The 21,971-nt window shown below is 41.3% G+C and overlaps 1 long non-coding RNA gene across 1 annotated transcript; it reads right to left on the bottom strand.

Moving 5' to 3' along the window:
* Positions 1 to 338: 338 nt before the first annotated feature.
* LOC138112879 (uncharacterized) lies at positions 339 to 18,356 on the bottom strand. Its single transcript, XR_011151891.1, has 3 exons — positions 18,118 to 18,356; positions 4,451 to 4,522; positions 339 to 394 (listed from the first exon to the last, which is right to left on the bottom strand). It is a non-coding gene; the product is annotated as an uncharacterized lncRNA (long non-coding RNA).
* Positions 18,357 to 21,971: the final 3,615 nt, after the last annotated feature.

The following is a 21,971-nucleotide window of genomic DNA, read 5'->3' as shown; positions in this document are numbered from 1 at the left end:
GACCATTCCTGTGCCTGACTACTCTTTATTACAGGGAGATTTTAGGGAGGGGACTGTAAGTGTTGGAATGTGGGTATTTAGTGTGTGTGACTGTATTTTGGCAAGCCCTTTACAGTATTTATACCAGAATTATTCATAGAGCTCCTTGATCTGGATTCTCAGTTTTCTCTGTGAGACAAGCAGAACTGGAAAGGCAGTGAGAGGCTCTGGTTTTCTCTTTTTATTGTCTTGATTTCTACACAGTGCAGTTATGGAAAAGATAGGTGAGTCCTTGGTGTAGCTTTGGTTTTAATATTCCTTTTGGCTACGGGGTGACCCACTATATGTGAGTATATTTACCTGGTTTTCAGTTTTCATTTCATTATCTTCAAAGCCTGGTTCATGTTGATGTTACCTGTAAAAAAAATGAAATAGCAGATGGGCACTGAAAACCTTACCAAGTTTTCTCACTACAGCAGCCTAGCTTAAAATGAAAATAAATATACAGGCAAAAAAATGTGACCTAAGATTTTGCATTTTTCAAAGGAATGCTTTTATTTTTTTCAAATGAGGCTTTAATAGGATTAAATATGTATGTTTTATTATATTGAAACTGGCATACCATTCAAACCTAAAAACCCCTCTTCATAGTTGTATTTAATGATTCCTACTTTGAAGCTTAACATACTTTCCCCATATGGCAAGCATTTAATTTTTCCTATTTTTTTAGTGGATATTAAATTAAAATGGTTATTTGGTTTAGCAAAACCCTTCAACCTATGTGTGCTGCAGGTCAAGGATTCTGCAGGTTTATTCCTCACTGCCATCCCATACTTTTCTCAACAGCTTGTTCCAAGACCTGGTGAACTCAACCAAGCTGTTGAGTTGACAAGGTTCCCACCATGTCCAGCAGGCTGTGGATCCAGCTTTAGGAGCACCAGACAGTTCACTCCTGCTGCTCAGCCAGTGTCAGAGCCACCATACATCAATATTATCACAGTTTCCACAAAAATAGTGGCCATGTGCCACAGGGTGGGTGGCCTGTTACACCAGCCAGGGAAAAATTAATCCAGCAGCACATAGAGTGACAGAGACAAGAGGTGTTTTATACCCCAGCTGCAGAGGAGATGCTCTTGGTGCCTGGATTGCCTTGTTTAACCCATTCTGTAAAGCAGATGTTCCACTTACCCCTCCACAGCTCACTTAAGCTGGGATTAAATACATCTCCTGGGCAGGCACCTTGGCTGGATGGAAGCATTTGAAGCATTTTCAACAACTGGGTCATCACATTGGCAGGCTGCTCCCACTACTGAAATATTCACCCAAACTTCAGGTGAAAAGTGACTTTTCTGTGCACTCCTTGCTCCCGTGCAACTAACAAATTTTATATAAAAAAATCCTGATCCAAAATCAAAGAAGACAGACCTGAAACACCCTGGAAGTGCCATCTGCTGTTTAAGTGCCATCTGCTGTTTACTTACATGAGACTGACACCCGTGTAGGAGGAAGCTAAGTCAAGAAAACAAGGGAATTCCATATCTTGCTGCTGAATGTTGAGCCTTGCCCAGTGCCCCAGTGGCCAAATCCCAACTACAACCTAATTAAAGTTATCTAGAGGAAAATTTGTTACATGTGAAAGAGGCTTCGTGTGACAAGACAAATGGTGCCTCCTGGATGCATTAAATACCTGGGAACAAGCTGAAATTCCATGTTTCTGAGTCCCTTTGCCATTCTATGAAATAAACCATTATTGCCAATCCCTTACACCATCACGTTTAGACACAAAGCCATATTTTTCCCGTGAGAAAGAATTCACATTATTAAATTTGAAAGTTCCAGTTCCGGGAGCTCACTCCTCATTGGAGGCAGGTAAAAACTGAGCTGGGCTGCTCGTGTGCTCTGGTTTAACCACACACTTTCACTTCTGTGCAGCAGTTGTGCCAGAAAAAGCAGGTTTATTTGGAAAGGAGAGAAATTAAAATTCCCACTGAATTCACTGTTCACTGTAGAGCTGTTCTGTAGTTCCATGTCTTGGCTTCTTGCAAGAAATTTTGGGAGTTTTCAGGTGGGGTTCAAACCTTCACCAGAATTCCATGCTAAAATTAGGAGGCAGTATTTCTTTTTATGTATTGAAGTGTCCTGAATTGAGTAACCCTGTCATGAATACAACATAAATTCTGATGTCGTAGATTCCAGATTCATGCCTGAAAAAAATTGCTAAAGGCAAAGAACGACTCAGCAGGGAGAGAGGAGCTTTGGATTCCATCTCTGGATAAATATTTGTTCAAGAAAATTTAACCCAGTTCCCTAAAAACATGTTTCATGGTCCAGTGTCATAGAATCTCAGAATGGCCTGAGTTGGAAGGGATTAAAGATCACCCAGTTCCAACCCCCTGCCATGGGCAGGGACACCTTCCACTGTCCCAGGCTGCTCCAAGCCCCGTCCAGCCTGGCCTTGGGCACTGCCAGGGATCCAGGGGCAGCCACAGCTTCTCTGGGCACCCTGTGCCAGAGCCTCCCCACTCTCACAGGGGAGAATTTCTTCCCAACATCTGATTTAAACCTGCCCTTTGTTAGTGTGAAGCCATTCTAAAGAAATCTTTTTATTTTAGATTTTTTTTTTAATTATATTAAGTACTTCTGTTGTTACAATATGAAAGCCTCAATTGCACTTGATGCAGTGAAATTGAGTTTCTTTTTAATGCAGTGGGAGTGTCAGTAAGGACTGACCAGCATTTCTTGACATTCTACCTTCCTGAGTACAAAGTGCAGCTGTGAGTCCATCTGTTGCTTTGTTTTGTTTTGATTTGTTTCCCATTTTGCATTGCTTGGTTTGGCTGTCAGGCAAAGGGGGAACTTGGGGTAGGAAGTTGTAGCTGTATCTGTCATCTCACCTGAAGCAGTTCTCGAGGTTTCTATAAACTGTATATTCTTTGGCTCCTCTACAAAAATGTGAGAATATTCAGATAGAGCTGTAACTGATGCTACATCCGCTTCTTGGAAAAAAGAGATTTAATGTACAGATAAATCAAGAGTACAAAAGACCTTTCTTCACTTTCATTTATTCCTTGCATATTCAGTTTGCTTTTTATCACTCTTTGAGCAAAAAATACCCTACACACAACCACCTCTCTGTAAGAATGAACCCTTCCATTTCAGTTTTGTTAACTGTGCAGGATTCCAACCATTTGCTTGAGACATGGAGAACTAATCAGTTTTAAAAGGTAAAATGATACAAATACTCCTCATTTAAAAAACAGTAACATCCAAGCAAACAACAAAACAAACATAGGTTGTTTTTCTCCCAGGAAATCACATACTTTCAATTTACATATTTTAATTTCCATGGTTCTTTTTTTTAAAAAAGAAGGTTTATTTTCTCTTTCCCTCTGTCTTACATGATAAGTGATTTCTCATTAAAATGTAGTTTTCATTCTTCCTTGGGCTATTAGATGTCACTGACTCGAACAAAGGAATCTTCACATAAGTCATTCTACTTCCAGCCTTTCATTTTCCTATCAAAATCCTAAGGCTACAGTTGTAAGAGCATGAATTCTAGTCTTGAAAGACACAAATTGTCCTTAATTCTATTAATGTTAATCATATTTTATGGCACTCTGGACCTTGCGGGATGAAGCTCCTCACTGCCCATAAATAACAATATTACTGCTAACTCTATTCTCCCCCACTCCCTTCTACACTCATTTTACCATCTGATCTCTAGTGGTGGTGCCTGCAGAGTCCTGTGCTCATGGATGGCATGTATTTCCCCTTTAAAACATTATTTTCCTTTTCCAGGTGCAGTTGGCTGGGTGCCTGTGTACAGTACATCCAGCTTGTTTTTCCAGCAGCCACCACTGCTGTGGGAGCTGACATGGAGGAGGCAAACCTCTCCAAGCCTGCTTCCCAAATCCAGGAAGAGTGAGCACATAAGCTCGGGCAATATTTATAGGAGTTTCAGCTGGAAACACGAGTGCCAAATGCTGACTATTTTGTTTTCATGTTTTACCTTTGTGTTGCTCTGTCAAAACAAGTTAATTTTAAATGGAATGTTTTCATTCTAAGGGGGGGAAAAAAAAAGTAAAACAGAGCAGCTCTTTGTGAGGTGTTATTTTTAGTTTTACCACTCCAAAACGACTGATAGAAGAGAGTTCTTAGTTCTGGGGTCTATAAACCCTTTAAGTTTAGACCTTGCAGTCTTATTTATCATTGCATAAACTTTTGTATTGCTTTTTAAACCTCTCTAGCCAAGGCTTTACTCCTGGATGAGCACTCACAATCACCCCATAAAACAGCACAGCAGAAGCCAGTGCAGACAGATCCACATTGCTGAAGAGTAAATTCCCCCACAATAGCATGGAAAAGGCTTCTGTTGGACCCAAGACCCATCAGATTTTCTCCCACTGGATTTTGTCTTTTCTCACTGATTTGGGGTTTATTTTTGTCCTCATTGCCTTATTATTTTTCTTACCTTATGCAGCATGGAAAGATGATTTGGCCTTGCCTTCAAGTATTCACCAGGTTGAACAGCACCTTGCACAGCCTGTGAAGAGAATAATGTAATTTTAAATTTATGAGTGCCATCAATATTCTCTCAACCTTCACAGCAACTGTTTCGGCTTTTCCTGCTCCCCTCCAAGAAGTGTGTGTATGAGGGAGGGGGGACAGAAACTGTCCTGAATTGCTGGCCCAAAGAAATGCCATTCTGTGGGAGACAGGTGGTCAGTGGCAAAAAAGATATTTATTTTATACTCTTAAAACTTTTTCTGTCAGGATGTGGCTAGAATGGATAGTTTAGTGCAGGGGTACTTGAGGGAGCTACTTTCTTACCTACCTGTACACCAAAAAAAACTTATCCATGCAGCTTTGCCTTGAGGAATTGGTCCAGATACATTTCTTTGTAAGAATGTACAAGTAAATTTATTTTTATAAATAGGGAAAATTTCCAAGACATAGATAGCAATAACAGGAGAATAAAAACCGTGTAGCTCTGCTTCTGTTGTCTCTTTTCAGGTTTGCCAGCCTGAGCATATTCTAAGGTGATGAATATCACGGGTGAGTTCTGTAACAGCAGGACTTTGGGTCAATTCAATGTCTTAAAATGAGTCAGCTACAGATTCTTTTGGTTTTGTTTTAGAACAATGTGAAACTCCTAGTCTGGTTTGATTTCAATATGAACACAGGTGAGACTTGTCAACTTTGTTGCAATTTTGCCTCAAAAACTGAGGGTGGGGTTTTTTTTCCTAAGCCGAGTAATGATATAGTAGAAATGCATAAAATATTTGTTTCTGTGTGTCAATACTAAATCTTGTTCTCTGGCCTTTGCAAACTGAACTGTGGGTTTGTGGTTTGGTGCACTTGCAAACCTGAGGCCACGCTAATTAAAATTAAGCAAACACAAGCTGAGATTTTTGGCTAGGAAGTTATCAGATCCCTCTTCACATCTCCTACATGAGGAAAGAATGAGAGCTGGTAAAAGAAAATCTCTGAAAAGTTGTTTTGTGTTTTCCTGCTTGGACAGAGCTGAGGGGATATGAACTTGTATTTTCAGATATATAAGTTCAAGCAGTCATTTAAAAGTACTGTTATACAAAAATAATCCTACAATAAGTCCAGTCCTCAAATAATTCATACCTTCAGACAGACAACATCACTTCAGAAATGAGGGAAAGGGGAGAATAAAAAGGTGAAAACTGAGGTGGAAGTTCTTGAAGGGAAAGGAAACAACTCTGACGTATTAAAGGCAGAGAAAAAGTTTGAGAAATAAGGGGTGCTGAGATAAAGATCTCCCAATTGTCCACATCCAGGATATGTGGCTGAATCCCAAGACTCTGATAGCCAATAAAAGTGCTGGATGCACAGAAATCCCTGCATCTTCCCATGGCAGTGAGCTTAGTTTGGGTCTGTCATTACTGCCTGTGAAGTAAACACAACCATTAAAAGGGAGAAGTTCATTCCATCCAGCTTCAATTCTTTTATTTCGTTTCAATTCTTTTATTTCCAACCAAAGTAGTTTTATTCTTTACACATTCCTTCCCATGCCAGTGGCCTTGCTTCCAACCTTTTGACTTTGGCAAGAAGTGGCCTAAGTCAGTAAAAAAGAACTCCAAGTATAGTGCACAATAAAGACTTGGGTACAGTTTTCCAAATAACTATAAAGAAAAATTTACTGAAAAGCAGGCAAAGAACTCATATCTAGAAATCAAATCTCTGCTTGTAAAAGTCAGAGGTTAAATTCTTTTACTAAAAAAGCTCTTACATGCATCTTTCAGGCATGCCCTATCCTTGCTTAAATATTTGAGAGGAGGGAAGTCACTGGGATAGGCAAGAGCATTTCCATAGACGTATGTTAGAAATCTACAGTACAAAATTAAATTACTTCCCTCTTCTAAATGACATTTCTAATTTTCACTTATCGGGCTCTAATAGAACTTTTGAAAGGCAAAAGGAAAAGTAAAATTACAGAAACAAAAGACACATCCCAGTGTGTATTTATTTTACTTTGTAATTCATGTCAGTCCAATTGTGCTGCAGGGTATTTAGTTTATGCAGTGCTCAAGTTTGAAAACTACACCCAGAGATATTTTTGGATCGTATTCTGAAGATATATAACACAGGAATGATTGATTTATTTACATGTTCTGTGGTTTTGTATTTTGCTCAGTTTGTGCCTAAATTCTGATGCAGGAAGGCTTTAAAAATCATATTCATAACAAAGTGAGAGGAATGTCTTTATCTAACTGCCATTTTCTAATGTGCAGAAATTTTAAAAGTAGGCATTGACTTTTAGATGGTCAAAATAGAAGTCCCGCTCTTGACTTCCACAAGTTGAAGGGAAAGATTTGGAACTGCTTTCCTAATTGCCCAAAGTAGATCCATAAAATGGCTGCTCCTCTCAGGCAATGGCTGCTTTCACAATCCCATTAATTTTACTGTGTGCAGTACTGGTCTTCAGAGAGATGGAGTTCATTACTTCACATTTTGTGGCCCCCTTAATGGAGATGCTTAATTATGCAGCTTCTGGTCTGAAAGAATGACGTATTAGGATGTTCACATACGGTCTCCCTTTGCTGGGATTTGGGAACAGACCTCCACCTCGTCTCCCAGGAGCACGGTGAGTGTTGGCCATATTGCAGAGCTGGGAGGTTGCTGAATGCCTGGCCACAGAGGCATTTCCTGTTGTGCCCCAGTGCAGTGAATATTCTGGTTTAGGTGGCCTTTCAGTTGTGCCCTGCCAGGGCTCAGTCTGTGGGTTGCCAATGGCACTCGTGTTCCTGAGTCCCCTTGGAGATTTTCAGCATGGAAAATATTTCCTCAGAGCTATCCAAGCACAGGGATCACTTGCCTTTTATCTCCTGCTCATCCTGTGGAATAAATATCAAAATCACACACTCTTGGGTGGCAGCCCAGAGATTTTTGTTTTGTTTCCCTCTCAGGAACCCCGATGTTGTCACAGTTCAGAGTTACAGCAGTCCAGGGGAATTGATCCCATTGAGTGGGGCTGGGGGCTGAGAGCTCTGCACCCACTACTCTTGCTGTCAATGGGGAACAGGAGTGAACTCTTCCAGGACTTTTGGGTCTCACTCCCAAGCAGAAGTGAGCAAAAGAGGTTTTTTAAAGAGTCATAGCCCGTATGCAAGGAGAAGAGCTGCAGAAGGTGCTGCAGGAGCCCTGGGGCTGCAGTGTCCCATTCACAACAGCACCCCATGGCAAGAAACAGTTCTGGAGGTCACGGGCTCCTCCAGAGCTCCCACCCCATGAAAGTCCTGCAAAAAGTCCCTCACCATCCAGTGGAGCCCTGGCTCCACGTCCCTGGGGACTGGGTGGGGGCTGTGTGGTAAGGGGAGCAGAGGAGCACACCTGGCTGGGAGTCAGGCTGGGACTTGCCTGATTGCCACGGGACCTGCCAGCCACACGAACTAAACCTGGGCTTGTTTTCTGACTGTAAAACCATATCCCTGTTCCGTTGTTTCAGGCAATTTGCTGTCTGTGCCACCTGTCATTCGGACAAGGGCACATTCTTCTGACACCCAGCCCCACTGCTTCAGGGAGCAGAAGCTTGCCCATGCATTTTGTGGAGCACAGAAGCAAACAATTCCACAATCAGCACTCCTTAAAAGCTTAGACTGGCTTTTTTGTTCCTTTCCCACTCAACTTCCCTTTAGAGTTAATTCACAACCAACTGGGATCTGCCCTTCATCACTAACCGGGCTCATTTTGCTCCTCTGTGGTTGAATATCCCCAAAAACTGACAGGCTCATTGCTGCTGCTTTAATTTCATGGTGAGACAGAGATGTTTCCCTAACATCATTTCTCTAGATCAGATGTGATTTCACTAAAATACATAACTTCACTAAACAGATAGCTAAGGATACATGTCTGGATAAATGCAGCTGAATTAAGAGGAGTTAGATCAAGGATTCTGCTTTCATAGATGAGAAGAGAAATACCACAGAAGGGGACAAAGAAAATTATAAGAAAGCACCAGCTCTGGTCATGAATTTATTTCCATAATGAACAGCCCCAAATTTTGCACTCACTTTTCCCAGTTGTGGTTTAAATTTCTGAAAATTTGTTGCTTCCCACCTGCATAAATTTAGGTTATCCGATATGGAAACTTAAGACATAATTCATATTCCCATACTCCCATACTCCCATCATTTTTTTGCTGTAAAGTAAGGTTTATGAAAGCCCCCAAGTTGTAGGACATGATAATGCCTTATCTATGGACATTAGCTTCCATCTCCTACAATCCAAAGAAAGGGAAATACATGGAGTGGGATCTGACTCAAGAAACAATGCTTTTCTTTCTGAACTACCAAAATGCATCATTTAAATCCAAACTCTCAGTCTAGTCCATCCAGATGGTGTTCCTGCAGCTCTTATCAATGGCAAAATATTCTATTTATCTGTCCAATATTTGTATTAGCTTGTTCAGTGGAATCAATGGAAAGAAATAAATGCCTTTCAAACTACTCTGGAAGGTATGGGCATGAACAGATCTTCATAAAGAATTGAATCTTTGACATCAGAGCTTCAATTTGACAGCAACACTGATGCAAGAAATAGCCACTGAAGAGCTGCTTTTTTGACACATTAAAAATAAAACCATGGCTGAGAAACACTACTGAACCTCAAACAGAGACAATAAACATGGAATCTATATCTGTTAGCATCTCACTGATTTTATACTGATCTATCCAGTGGCAGAATGATGGATGTAATTTGGTTTTGACTCATGCCATTTTAGCCCCAGTAATAGCAAAACAGAAAAGCTTCTATGTTTTAGACAGGTTGGCTTCGTTATGCTATCAGCATCGTTTCCCTTGTGGCCAAAGAAATGTCAACATTAAAAATAATTACAAGTGTAAAAGAAACTCCATGACCTAAATTAGTGGATGCTCTATGTTATCTACAGAAGGAAGAACTGGGTGTGTTATGTACTGTGCTCAAGGCAACTAAATTCCTTAGCTTTAGATACTTTGGCATTAATTACCAGTAATTATTTTTGTCCTTTCATTAAGATTTATGTTGGTATGATTCATCACCTAAAACCTAATTAAATCAGCTATTTCCTTTTCTTTAGTCCTGTTCAACGATGAGTTTGTTCTCATTTTTTTCATATTTGGACATTAATCTTTTCAATGTTTGTGAAAATCTCTGGAAAAGAGGGATTCATGTGAAACACAGGGAGGAGAAGGAATGCACCTCACTGATCTCTGAGAGATTTTATGCACTCAGGTGACAAGATTTTCCAAAGTTTTTACAGTATTTACAAAAGTGATGGCTATTGTCAGTCCAGGGCTATCTGCCATGGGTGTAAAGGGAATTTTGACTTCACAACAAAAGATTCTCTCTTCCTTTCTGTGATTTCCCCCCCCCCCCCCCCCCCCCATATCTGTATGTACACATATTAAAACACATTTTAAATTCATTCCTGTGCTTCACTGTCAAAAAGAAGACTTGCTCTCTGTTAATTCCTCTTGTAGCTCTGTCTTCAAAGCTCTGGAGTATTTATTCACTTCCTCTGCCAATGAATATGTAGAAACTCCATCAAAACCAAAGGAGCCACACCTGTGTAAAACTGGTTCCAACATTTCACCTATTGCGTGTTTAGAAGTCAAATGTACACATTTTCAGAATCCCAAGGAAGCGAAATATTTGCTTTAAATAGATGCAAGAGAGGTCATGGCAATGTCTGTGAGATCCTAGGCCTGAGTTTTTCATTGCTCTTTTTAATTCCTCTTAAACGATCCATGAAAATCAGGAAGCAACAAGAACTCTTTTAGCCACAAACAGGGAAAAGGGCTTTGTAAAACAAGAGCCAACAGTGATGTTTGGAATCCAGGACTTAGTCTTATTAAAAAGGACAAAATGGGCACAGGTAGACAGAAAATGGTAATGCCTTCAGGTGGGAGTGTGGGAATACCAGTAATTGTCTCATAAATTAAAGTCCTCCTCATAATCATTAAATGCTTTAGTAATTTTTAAGGCCCTCTCCTCAAACTAACTGATTTGCACTTTAATTGAGGCACTCCTTGCACAAGCATTGGGTAGTGTCTGCTAATTACTGATCCTTACAGCTCTGGTGCCTTCATGCTCCTCATTCCCACATAATTTCATCTCCTTCCACACAGCCACAGCTTTTCCACCCCTGTTCTATGCATATGCAAAATCTTCTTTAACTCCAATCAACCCCTCAGGAAGTGACATTTTAGTTCTGAACTCTGCCCAAAGGAAAGAGGGGTTGTGCTCTGCAGAGCTGTGTGCAGGCAGGGCTACAGACAAACCCTGTGGTGCTATTGCAGCATCACCAGGCACATGGAATCCAGCAGGAATTTGCACAGAATAGATATGTATGTTTTGCATCCACACAGTGGAGTAAAAGTAGGTTATTTAACAGAAAAAAAAGCCCCCACAAAGCAGTTTTTTGGAATAAAGCAGGTTGTCTCCAATTTAAATGCATTTGCAATTCTGGTAGCTGTCTTGCATATGTAGATGGGGGAGCATAAAACATTTACTGGACTTTCTGATCATTTCCCCTGCTACTATCTAAGGAAAAGCAAAGTGAATTTTAGAATCTCATGCTGCATTTTTTAAAAGCTCTTTGCAGATGTATTTTTTAACAGGACAAAAATGCTTTCTTAATCCTCTTAATTGCTTGAAATTGTTGTCCGTGAAAGTAATTGGTGAGTAAATTGTTTTAGCTGGAAATCAATGTCATGCAGCCAAACCAACAGACTGTAGGGGCAAATAACAAAATTCAATTCAAAGAAGCAGGAATAAGAGGTTTTATGCTGCTCCTGTATTCTTCATTAAAAGAAACTACCTGGTCATGCAGTGGGAGGGAGTGTGGGTTTACAGAGGATGACAGGAAAATGTCTGTTTTAGCCCCAACCCTCCATCTATTCTAAAGTGTGAACTTGTTCCAAATTTCCAGTCCTGTTTAATCCATGTGTTTCATGCTACAAATGGATGGGGTGAGCAGTGAACACTCATAGTGTCTGTTTTACCAGAACTAACCTCCAAAATTCCCTGTTTCCTTTTAAAAAAACCTCAAAACATGCTTTAGAGTTGTTTCCCTTTTCGATGGTAGTTAACAGTGCAAACAAAAAGGGGTGAGATCTCTGCACTGCGAGCCAAAACATGAACTGATCAACATTTGTTTATATCAGCTGAGAACTGGGAGCAGCCCTATAAACTGAATAGTGCACGCCGAATATTAAATGAATTTTCTGCATGTATTGGGGCTGGGCAGAACACAGGGATGGTTTTCCACTGCTAACTCTGACTGCTACATTTGTCCTTCCCCCCAGATTTGATTGACTGAGGCAGTAGGGTGAGCTCAGCCCCCTGGTAGAATCCTGTAATACAATTTCTTGTGTAACTGCTAGTGTATAATCTTATGGGTAATTACAGTTTAGGAGCATTTGACTTAAGGAAACCATAATTAGTGCTGTGATGTTTAAATACAGTTTGAAGGCTTTATTCACAGCTAGTAGCTGATGATCAGTACAACCTCTAGAAGTCATGGGGATCTGAAGCACGAATAGATTCAGTTTCCTGGTTCGTGTCCAAACAAGAACAACAACAAAAAAACAATATAATTCATGCTTTGACACTGATGGGAGAAGGAGGGGAGGGAGGGAATGGCAAATATACCTCAGGAAAGTGTCCTGTTGTTGGATTGCCTAGAGGACCAAAAAAGGCTCATTCACGTCCAGTTAGGGCTTCCTTTAATTGGCTCAGACCCTGACCTGCAGGAAGACCATCTTCCCAAAGCAGGTGTGTGCATCTGCAGTTTTATCACTCATCAGAAACATTCCCTTTCCCAGCCTACTACCTGCATTTTAAAAAGTGGATATATATTATCTTAGACTGCATTATTAGCTAAAAATCAAGAAACCTCCTTTCCAATGACAAATTAGATGTGATTCATTGCACCAACTTTCAATTAGTTTATTGTTAAGCTAAGACAGTCTAAGCCTATGCCAATCCCTCAGCTGTGTTGTATGACAGACAAAAGGGCAAAGGCACTTCCAGGGAGACATTTCCTTGATTTATTTTAGAACCCAGTGACTGCAACCATCAGGTCATTTTGGAAACCTACCTATTACACAGCAAAACTTAGATTTTAGTCCAAAAGTAGTTTTGATGAAGACAAGTAGAAATATTAGGGGAAAATTATAAGCAACAGAGTTGAGGGTGAGGGCAAAGGCTTCCTAAACACAGCTCCAAAGCTCAGAGAATGTTTGGGGTGAGATTTCTTTTACCCAGACACCTTCCAAAGAACTAAGCTTTTCTCTCCTCTATAGAAGGATACTTGTACTGTGGGTCCATATTAACAACACAACCAACTGCTTCTCCAGGTGAAGTTATTGAAAAAAATTACTTTACCTTCCTTCCTACATGCCAACACATGAGTTGAAGGATTAGGCTTTGTTTTTCCTGTCACAAGTGAAGACATCACTAAAGGAAGCAAGACATTTCTTCTGCCTTGGCATCCAGCAGTTTTTGCCTTGCACACAAAGCAAACTGAACCTGGGTCTTGGGTGGATGAAAAGTTCCCATAAAAAAAGACATTCACAGAGGTATAGGAGTGGGTCAGGGATTTATTGATTTTATCATCCTGTTCCTGCAGAAGCACACCAGCTGCTTCAGAGGAAAGGACAGGAAGCCTTACAGAAGGCAATTATGGAATAACTTGCTGACAGGAAAGAATTCTTACTAGCCCCCATTAATTAGAGGTTATCTCATGTCCTGGAAGCACGAAGACTTACATCCTTTCCAAAAAGATTGTCATGCTATTTATCATTTTTGATATCCACTAGCTTGTAAACCGCATCTTAAACCACATATTTCTTGATTCAGCTTAATGGCACAAAATGAACCATGTCTATTTACAATGAAGACATAAACTCTTTTGTTTAATAACATAAATTAATCATACCATGTTTTTCACTATATCACAAATTATTGCTGAGGATAACAAAACTGACTCATCTGGCACTAAAAAATAAACAGAGGTTTGAGGATTTCCCTCATAAATCCAGGAGAACATAATCATATTTTATTACAATGAATTATAACAAATGAGATGAGTTTTCCTACTTTAAAAGTCTGCTATTAATTGTTAAATGGATCAAGCTTCTCTCCACTTATCTGACTTTATGACAAATGCATTTGGGAAATATCCATCTCTGTATTTATGCCTCTCCCTCTCTAGCATACAATTCTGGGACACTTACACAGGCTCATGCCTGACAAGCAGAAATACAAACTAGGGGATTGCAGCCCTGAAGCTGGAGGCTGCAGATGTGTAACAGTAGTGAGAAACACCCAGCCAGCATCCCTTAAAGCATTGAAATATAACCAAGTGTCAGCCAAAGGAATTAAACCAAGCTTGCTGTCCCCCCACTGCCAGACCCTGCTAAAGCTCCTGCTGTTTGTACCACTGGTCTTCAAAGCAGCACTGCACTGTCCAGTGATCATGGATGGCCCAAGGTTCAGGCCACGCGGGGGCTTCCAGCCACCAGCATTCCCAGATCAATTCTGTCCTTGCCTTTGGCCATCCTGCTTTCAGGTAAACGGTTTTTGGGCAAGGAGAGAGGCACTGAGGGCTAGCCATGCTCTGCATATGCCTTCATCTCCCCCTGTTCCCCAGTGGGTTGTGTGTCAGCTGTTTTTTTCCCAGTTTTTGGCTGGTGACACTCAGCACTGCTCTCACCAAGCATGATCCTGCAGCCACTGGATTCAGTGGGGGCTGGAGAAGCCCTGACCTGCCCTGGGGTGGAAGGAGCCCCTGGCTCCCCTCTGCCTTGGCTAAGAAGCCACCAACAAGATTTGGTGTCACTTAGAAGACCCCTTATATCAAAAAAGGAACCGATCCAACCTCTGGATTACACTTTGAGAGCCGTCAAACTGTGGCTCAAATCAAAGATCCTTTTTACATCTCTTGTCATGCACGCCAACGGCTGCCCTCTCAAAGTGTGCAAACACTGCCTTTGTTCCTGTGACAGACACCGTCCTGCCCACACCTCTCAACACTCCTGGGGTGGTTGCTGTGATTTTTTTCTTTTTTTTTTTTTTTTTTTTTTATTCCATTGGAACTTCCTGCCACATCTGTAACTAAACAGAAACCCCAAAGGAACTCAGTTTTCACCTGCCACCTGCCATGCGCATGCAGCCTCCCCTTTTCCATCACATTCCATTAGAGCCTTGCATCATTTCCAGGGCTTTTTCACATTTACATTTCCTTCTGGCTTCTCCCTTGGGAAGTGCCACTTTCCTTTATAACTGCAGCCCCCTTTTTTTTGCTGTGTTTACAGCATCAAGCCTATGCATAACTCTGGCTCCTGTTTGTCCTTGGGAAGTGCATCCTCTGGCCTCAGGAAGAGGTCTCCCCATCTGTGTTCCCTCCCTACAAGAAGGATGCCTTTGGCATCACTGCCTTTTGTGCAACAGCTGTTGGGCTCACAGGGCTCAACAATTTCCTCCACCTACTGACCCAGTGACGGAAAACAGCTCTAGCTTGGGAAAAAACAGATGGATGGAGTGGAGAGATGGGAGCTTTTTCACGTGACCCCAAAGCCCCAGAATTCAAGCAGATTTGGCAGATATTGGGTACTCTGCAGCGAGAAAACTCCCTAAATGCATAGGCAGGGAATGTCAGACAGAAGAAGCTTAAGCAAAAATGGAACCCACACTCACAGCACTTGCACAGCTGTTGTCCCAAACTACACAGCTTAGATTTACACACTCCCCAAACCTTCCAGTGCAAATAAACTGCAAGACTGCACTACCTGTGAGCATAAAAATGCACAGCACTTAGAAATAACCAAAGCAACTACCACAGATACACAAGGGATTAAGCAACAACAAATAATCAGAGACCAACAGCCATTGTGGAAAATCAATATTATTTCAAGATAGGAATCATTCAAATGTGGTTCTTCTCAAATTTACATCAGATTGCCACTGCTATTACCAGAGCCCAGTGAAGTAATTTCTAATTTCATCCATGCAACATGGTTTTATGGATCTAAAAGCACAGGAAGAAATCTTTCCCCCACAGAACCCAATCCAAGATTGCCCATTGCCTTCCATAGAACTAAATGTTTGCCCACAGGATTTTCTTTCCTGTTCTGGCCTTCTCTGCAGCTCAGGTCTTAATGAAATGCAGAGACACTCAGAAAACAGCTCCTTTATCTTTGCTGTCAGTAAGGTTCAGTCTTGTGGGAATTTGGAGGTTTAAGATTACTGGGGATAGAGAGGTTTCAGGGGACTGCCCTTAAACTGCTCACAGCACCACTGGACTACTCTTGCAGAAACTCTGTTCTTTGGAGGCTTTTGAAAGAGTGTCTTCATGCTTAGGTACTTTCCAGAGGAATATTTATGTTCATGACCTGACTTGGAAAACAGTTCTAAGACACAGGGTTGGTTTCCAGTGAGGCTCTGCCCGGCTCATTTTGGTTTCCATGAAACACAAAGAACTCGTGACTGGCCAGGGTGATTCAGATCCTCATCTGGTGCTAGACGCCAGCAGCATCCTGGCACTCCATCCTCCCATCCAACCACATAACCACATATCCTCTTCAACACAAAATTCTGAATTCTTCTGCTTTGTTCAATTTTCAGCATGCACAGGCCCTGGTTGTTACCTCCTACACTTTACATTATGATGGTGCACATAATCTGAGTGTTGCTCCAGCTCTGCTTCTTTCTTTGCTGTTTTGTCTCTGGTTGAAACTTGTTTCTCTTAAAATTCAAGGATTTTTTTTCTTCATATAAATTACAACAACATTTGGCCCAATTTACATTCTTTGTCTTATCCAGAAGTTAGGGATCCAGTATAATTTTCCATATTTCCATGCACTAGTTACAGGTTTTAACATTTAGCTGTATCAGTGAGGGGCTGTTTTGTGAAGACAAAAAAAGGACTTTTGATTGTTTTAGCAATCATTTCAGTGCTTGCTTTTATTTGACCATTATCAGCTTCCATCCAGAAAGTTTATTTCTGCGTAGTTAAATACACAAACATGCACCCACACGCTTATCTCTGTGCTCATACACGTCCACACAAATAAACACTTCCAAATATTTCTGAGTGGTGGTGAACTTCTGTCTCTGAGAAAGAGGCATGTGGAGCTCCACATGCTCATCAGAAGGAATTATGAGCCAGAAAAGACAATGGCATTGACTATCAGGCACTCGGTACCAGGAGCTGTTGTGAGAACAGCAATCCAGCATTGAGAGGATTTGCAGGGTGTTGCAATGTGGCTGTTGGCTGACTCAGAATGAGGAGATATGGTCTTAGTCTCATCTAATGATCCATATTTAAAAATAACTATCTGAATTTTTTTTTTTCTGATTAGTTTTTGAAAGACAGTGGCAGCCCCCATGTTTTTTTTTATAATGTATAAGAGTGTACTAGATGTCATCTGGGAATGTTTCCTTCCTGGAGGCCTCCTTGGGGGAGGTGGGTAGCAGGGACCTTTGGGGACTCAGTGGAGTGGGTGATGTGCCAGGCTGCTTGGCAGGGGCAGGGCTGAGGCAATTCTGGGTTTTCAGGAAGACTCAAAACCAGGGGAAACTTTAAAGCCTGGAAGTGACAGCCACATGTAGCTGAGAGGTCTCTGAGGTGAGGCAATAAAGGATTGGTGGTTTCCATGATCTCACCTTTTGATTTAGCTGTCCTATTTAGCCTCTATGTTTACATGGAGCTGGCCCTTAGAAACCCGCTTGGTGTGAGGCAAGAAGTGTGTGTCCTGAATAAAAACTGGGGTTCGTGTATATTTTTTTATGTTTTTGAGGTTCCAACGGGACTTTCTCTCCTCTGTTTCATCCAGTAGACTACACCTGCAAAAGGTAAAGCCACCAGTCATGATGGCTAAAAAGGGAAGTCTATTTGCCCTTCACCAGTTCACTCCATGGTTTTTATAGATGTCTCTTTACTGACTGTAGACAGAGGTTTATTCATCAGAAAAACTTTTCTAAGCAATGAATAAGAAGGATTAATATTTTTTCTGTTTTTGCTAAAACTCCCAAGTATACCTTTAAACACCCCATACTCAAAATATTGGTGGAATAAACCATGAATCTCAATTTTTCAAGTCTCACATAAGTGCATTTACCAGCAGAGAAGTACTGATTTCCATAGCTAAAGTCTGGTCCCTCAAAATCAAAATAATGTTTCCAGTTGTTTAATTTTTCTAGATACTTGGTTCCTGCCAGCAAAGTTTTCAAAGCACCTCCCTCCCTGCTTCTGAAACTGAGCCTTAACAGCATTAGGACTGGTTCCTATCTCAGCCCTAAGCCTAATTGACTTCATAGGATTCCCCGTCTGCCAGTTCCAGGTAGATTTGCTCAAAACATATCCATTTTTACAGAATTTAAAAGTCTTCCTTTCATGTGCAATCAGATATAAAAATAGGCCAGTTGAAAGCAGCTGAATGTCACTCTGTCATTCCAAGTGAAAATGCTGGCACTGTCCTCAGGAATGCAGTGACTCAAGTCCCCAAATCAGACAAGACCAAATAAATAATGACAATAGCAAACCCAGGACAGCTAAATTCCAAAGCAGTGCTTCAAAACTTGTATTTAAATCATTGCCCATAGACCACCAATTAAAGTTCTTACCTGCAGTGTAAGGAATAATTCTTTTTCCTTCGGTTGAGGTGACTCAACCCTTACCTCCCACAGACGTGCTCTAACCCCAGCCACTAAAATGTGTGGTGGGAGATTTCTCACGTTAAAGTTATTTCACTTTGCATGGAACAACTAAATAGTCCTTGGACAACTGAGAGCACCTGAAAATTAGGCTTTAGCCTGTGTTTAGGATATTAATCTTCCTCAGAGGGAGATTGGCTGTCCCACACAGCATAGAGAAGCAGGTAGGTTGCAGGTGTTGCCAAGAGAGGAAGGTGCTTTTCTATTTATTGCCTCAAGCTCCATGCTGGGCTTTTTAATCGACTGATTAAGAAAACCTGCTTGGAGAAAAGCTGGGAGTAAGTGAGCTGCCCCAGCCAGCTTGTCTGAAGAAGAGAGCTGGCTCTGGCTGCAGCAGCTGACCCCAGCCCTCCTGCTGGACGCTGCTGCTGTCCAGCCCTCAGCCTCGAGGTTTCAGTGCTTCCTGCCAACCACCTGGGCCATTTTGGCTCTGGTTTCAGAGGCCACCAGTGGTGCACCACTGCAGCCCATGCCGTGGTTCCACCCTGTTGTGTGGTCCTTCAGTCAGTGCTCTGGCTACCTCTGATGCCATCCTGGTGTGAAACCATCCCACAGTTGCACATCCAGGCAGCTGTCGAGGCAGGTGTCGTCTGTACTCGTGTGGTAACAGCATCACCTTGTACGTGTGAGGGCCTGTGGTGTTTTACAGGCCCCTGAGTTACCCTTTGGGCTGCTGAGGAGACCTGGCTGTGCTGCCATGCAAGTGATGATCTCTTCTTTTTGGGAAGAAAGTTGCCATGACTGCCAGACTCGGCATGGAGTTTATATGTACTGGGCACAGTCTGAAGATAACGAGTCACATCACCAGACTGGGAGATGTCTCACCTTCTGAACAGGCAAAATCAAACCACTCAGAGCTCAGTGGTGCCTATATGGATTACATGTATTTCTCTCTTTCTTTTTTTTTCCCCCCCTGTGGATGATTCTTCAACTTTCTTGACAAATGAAAGGCTCCCCAGTTTACTTTCAGGCTCTTTAGTCAAGTGTTGGTTCTGTGCTCATGCCTGACTTTGAATACCATGGTAATGTTAAAGGTTGACCTAAAAATTGGACGTTAGAATGAGGAGCTTGAGTCTTCCCAAGCACATTTGTGCTGTGCCCACCAGCCTGACTGATAATAATTGTCGAAGTTTTGACGAACCCAGGCCTATTCTCCTCAAGAATTTTAAACCACCCTTGTTCTTAACACACTTTGTTCCTAAAGCCCTGTGGGAACCCCACAATATCCTTGCCCAGGGCAGCAGTGCCAAAGGCAAAGCTCATCTAAAGGTTCTCTTTTTAACACGACTTTTCTGGCCTGAGCTCATCCACACAGTTGCCTGCACATTTGCTAATGTGAACAGCTGCTTTGAAAACGTCTTTGAGAGGAAGGTTAGTTCTGTATTTCAAAAGTTCACAAGTCAAGCTGCACTGAAAGGCCTCTTTAACCTCAGCCTTAAGCATCCTCAGCATATCATTAGAAAGATTAGCAAAGCCTTTAGCACCCCACTGAATTTCCTTATGTATGGAAAGGCCTGGCAGATCAAAGGAAACGTTACTTCAAATAGCTTGCGACTTATCCTGTGCTTACCCTAGCACCACTGGCCTCTCAATCATCATATTTTCTTCCAGTAGGGATTGCTTTTAAAGACAACAGTTTATCCTCCAAGATCCTTGTTTTGACCCTTTCATCTTTCCCAACATTCCTTACTGAGATGTGCAATTAAAAGAAGTAACAAACCAGATAGTCGGTAGATAAAAATATGTTCAAATTAAGAAAATAGTTGCAACTTGTAATTACTGCTTGGTTCTGCTAATGAAGGGACTGAGAATTTGAGTAAAATCATGTCTATTCTTTATAGATTTGCCTGGACCTTGGCAGAAACTCTTTACAAACACTGAGGTCAATGATATTTGGCCTTCTTTGGCATTTTCCAAGTAGGATGTGAACGTCTACAGAGTGCTAAGGGGTCAGTCCCTGTCCTGCAGCCGCATCCACATGTGGGTATGTTTGGACCTTTCCACCCACACAGAGACCTCTGCTCGGTGTGTTCCAGCTGCAGGGCCCACCCACATGGACTGACTGCAAGCAGGGTGCCTGATTCATTAGCACACTTCTTATAAAACTGTATTATTCATCAGCTCAAGGTATTAATTACTTTGTATTTAAATTTCCTTCAGGGGCTTGTTATTCATTCTGTAGATGTGTTTTAGCATGTTACAATATGAAATTCACTTTCATTTAATCAGCTTAAAATATTTTCAGGTTTATTACTTACAGGTAAATCTGAATTGAGATATATATGCAATAACCAAGGAACATGGATTTGCAAATAAGATGTTTGACCTTTACCTTTTTCTAAAATTACTGGTAACTCCTGCCTAAATGAGTCATCTGAAGAATTAAAAACCAGGTACATAACTGTTACCCCAACATATCTATTTCAGTTAAGTATCAGCTGCTATTTCCATTCTAAATCCCGTTTTCATGGGTATATAATTTGATGTTTTCAATTATATGGGGCTTAAACTTCCCTTAGTACTCTTAACTTCACAAATAAGCATGGCAATTCAAAGCTAAACGACTGTGCTTCAAAAAGTGTCATTTAACAATAAAAGGATAAGATTTGTGTTCTAAGGTTTGGGTACAAACAGTGAAAAGGAAAGTGATAAAATTGTGGTTTAGATTGGTTCACTGTGGATTTAGCCACCGTGGCATTTAACAGCATTTTAAGCTGAGTCTTTTGTTACTTCCATTCCACCTCTTTTTAAATTAACTTTCAAACACAGTACACTTTCAACAGCTGGGAAATGCATCATCTAACAGATATCATCAATCTCCCATCCTCAGACAAACAGGGTATGTAAACAACCTGATGCTAATTAGCTGCAATTAAAATCAGTAACAGACAAGGAAACACAGAGTTTTCATACAGTGATGCAGAATACTTTGAGTCAGAACCAGAGATATTTTTTACAAATATGAGCAATGTGATCACAAATTTTATCTCATCTAACTCAGAGATAGATGCCCTCTAACCCTGAGGGACAGAGAAATGTGCCCTGCACATTCTGCTGTCATGTAAATGTTAAATTTGTCAAAACTCCAGTGCCATACCAAACCCTAGAAAGAAAGTCATTGAGCCCTATTGTTTTCAAGAGGATAAATTCCAGTTATTAGAGTTCATTGGTCATCCTTGGCATCTAAGGTCAAGATCTTCCTATAATAATGCCAATTTTCTCACCAACTCTCCTCATGTATTTTGTAATCTGTTGGCACCACTTTGACTACAGATAAGGGAGGAAAACTACAAAAATTTGGTGTCTTGGATCCAATAACCATCTCTTTCCAGGTAGGCCCTTAATGGTCTGGGATGTCTGGATATCATGGCAGGTTTTCTAGCTGGAGTGGAACAAGAATGATTAGATCTCCTTTACTCAACTTTATTTAGTGCTGAGCCCCTCTCCTAAGGTCTGCCTGTATTTGTTGTTTGATGTATTTGGGGTGGAGGGGGCAATTTCTGCCCCAAAAGTCTCCAAAGTTAATCCTAAGCAGACACTGGGACTTTCTCCAAACCCCGTGGTGCAGACTGGGGAAGGAGACGAGCACTGCTGGCACACAGCTCTGAGCCTTCTTCTATAGGGGAGGCAAAAGAGCCATGTGGTGGGCTCCAATCATATATCATTAGCATTCATAAACCTCATTTCCTGCCAGCAACAGCCAGTCAGCACTGAAAAATCATAATTTCACAGTGGATTGTCATGCAAGTTGAAATAAATCCCCG

Source organism: Aphelocoma coerulescens, chromosome 6, assembly GCF_041296385.1.
Source record: "Aphelocoma coerulescens isolate FSJ_1873_10779 chromosome 6, UR_Acoe_1.0, whole genome shotgun sequence".
Taxonomy (NCBI): domain Eukaryota; kingdom Metazoa; phylum Chordata; class Aves; order Passeriformes; family Corvidae; genus Aphelocoma; species Aphelocoma coerulescens.
Note: the sequence above shows the minus strand (reverse complement) of the source record. Positions and strands in the feature narration are given on the sequence as shown.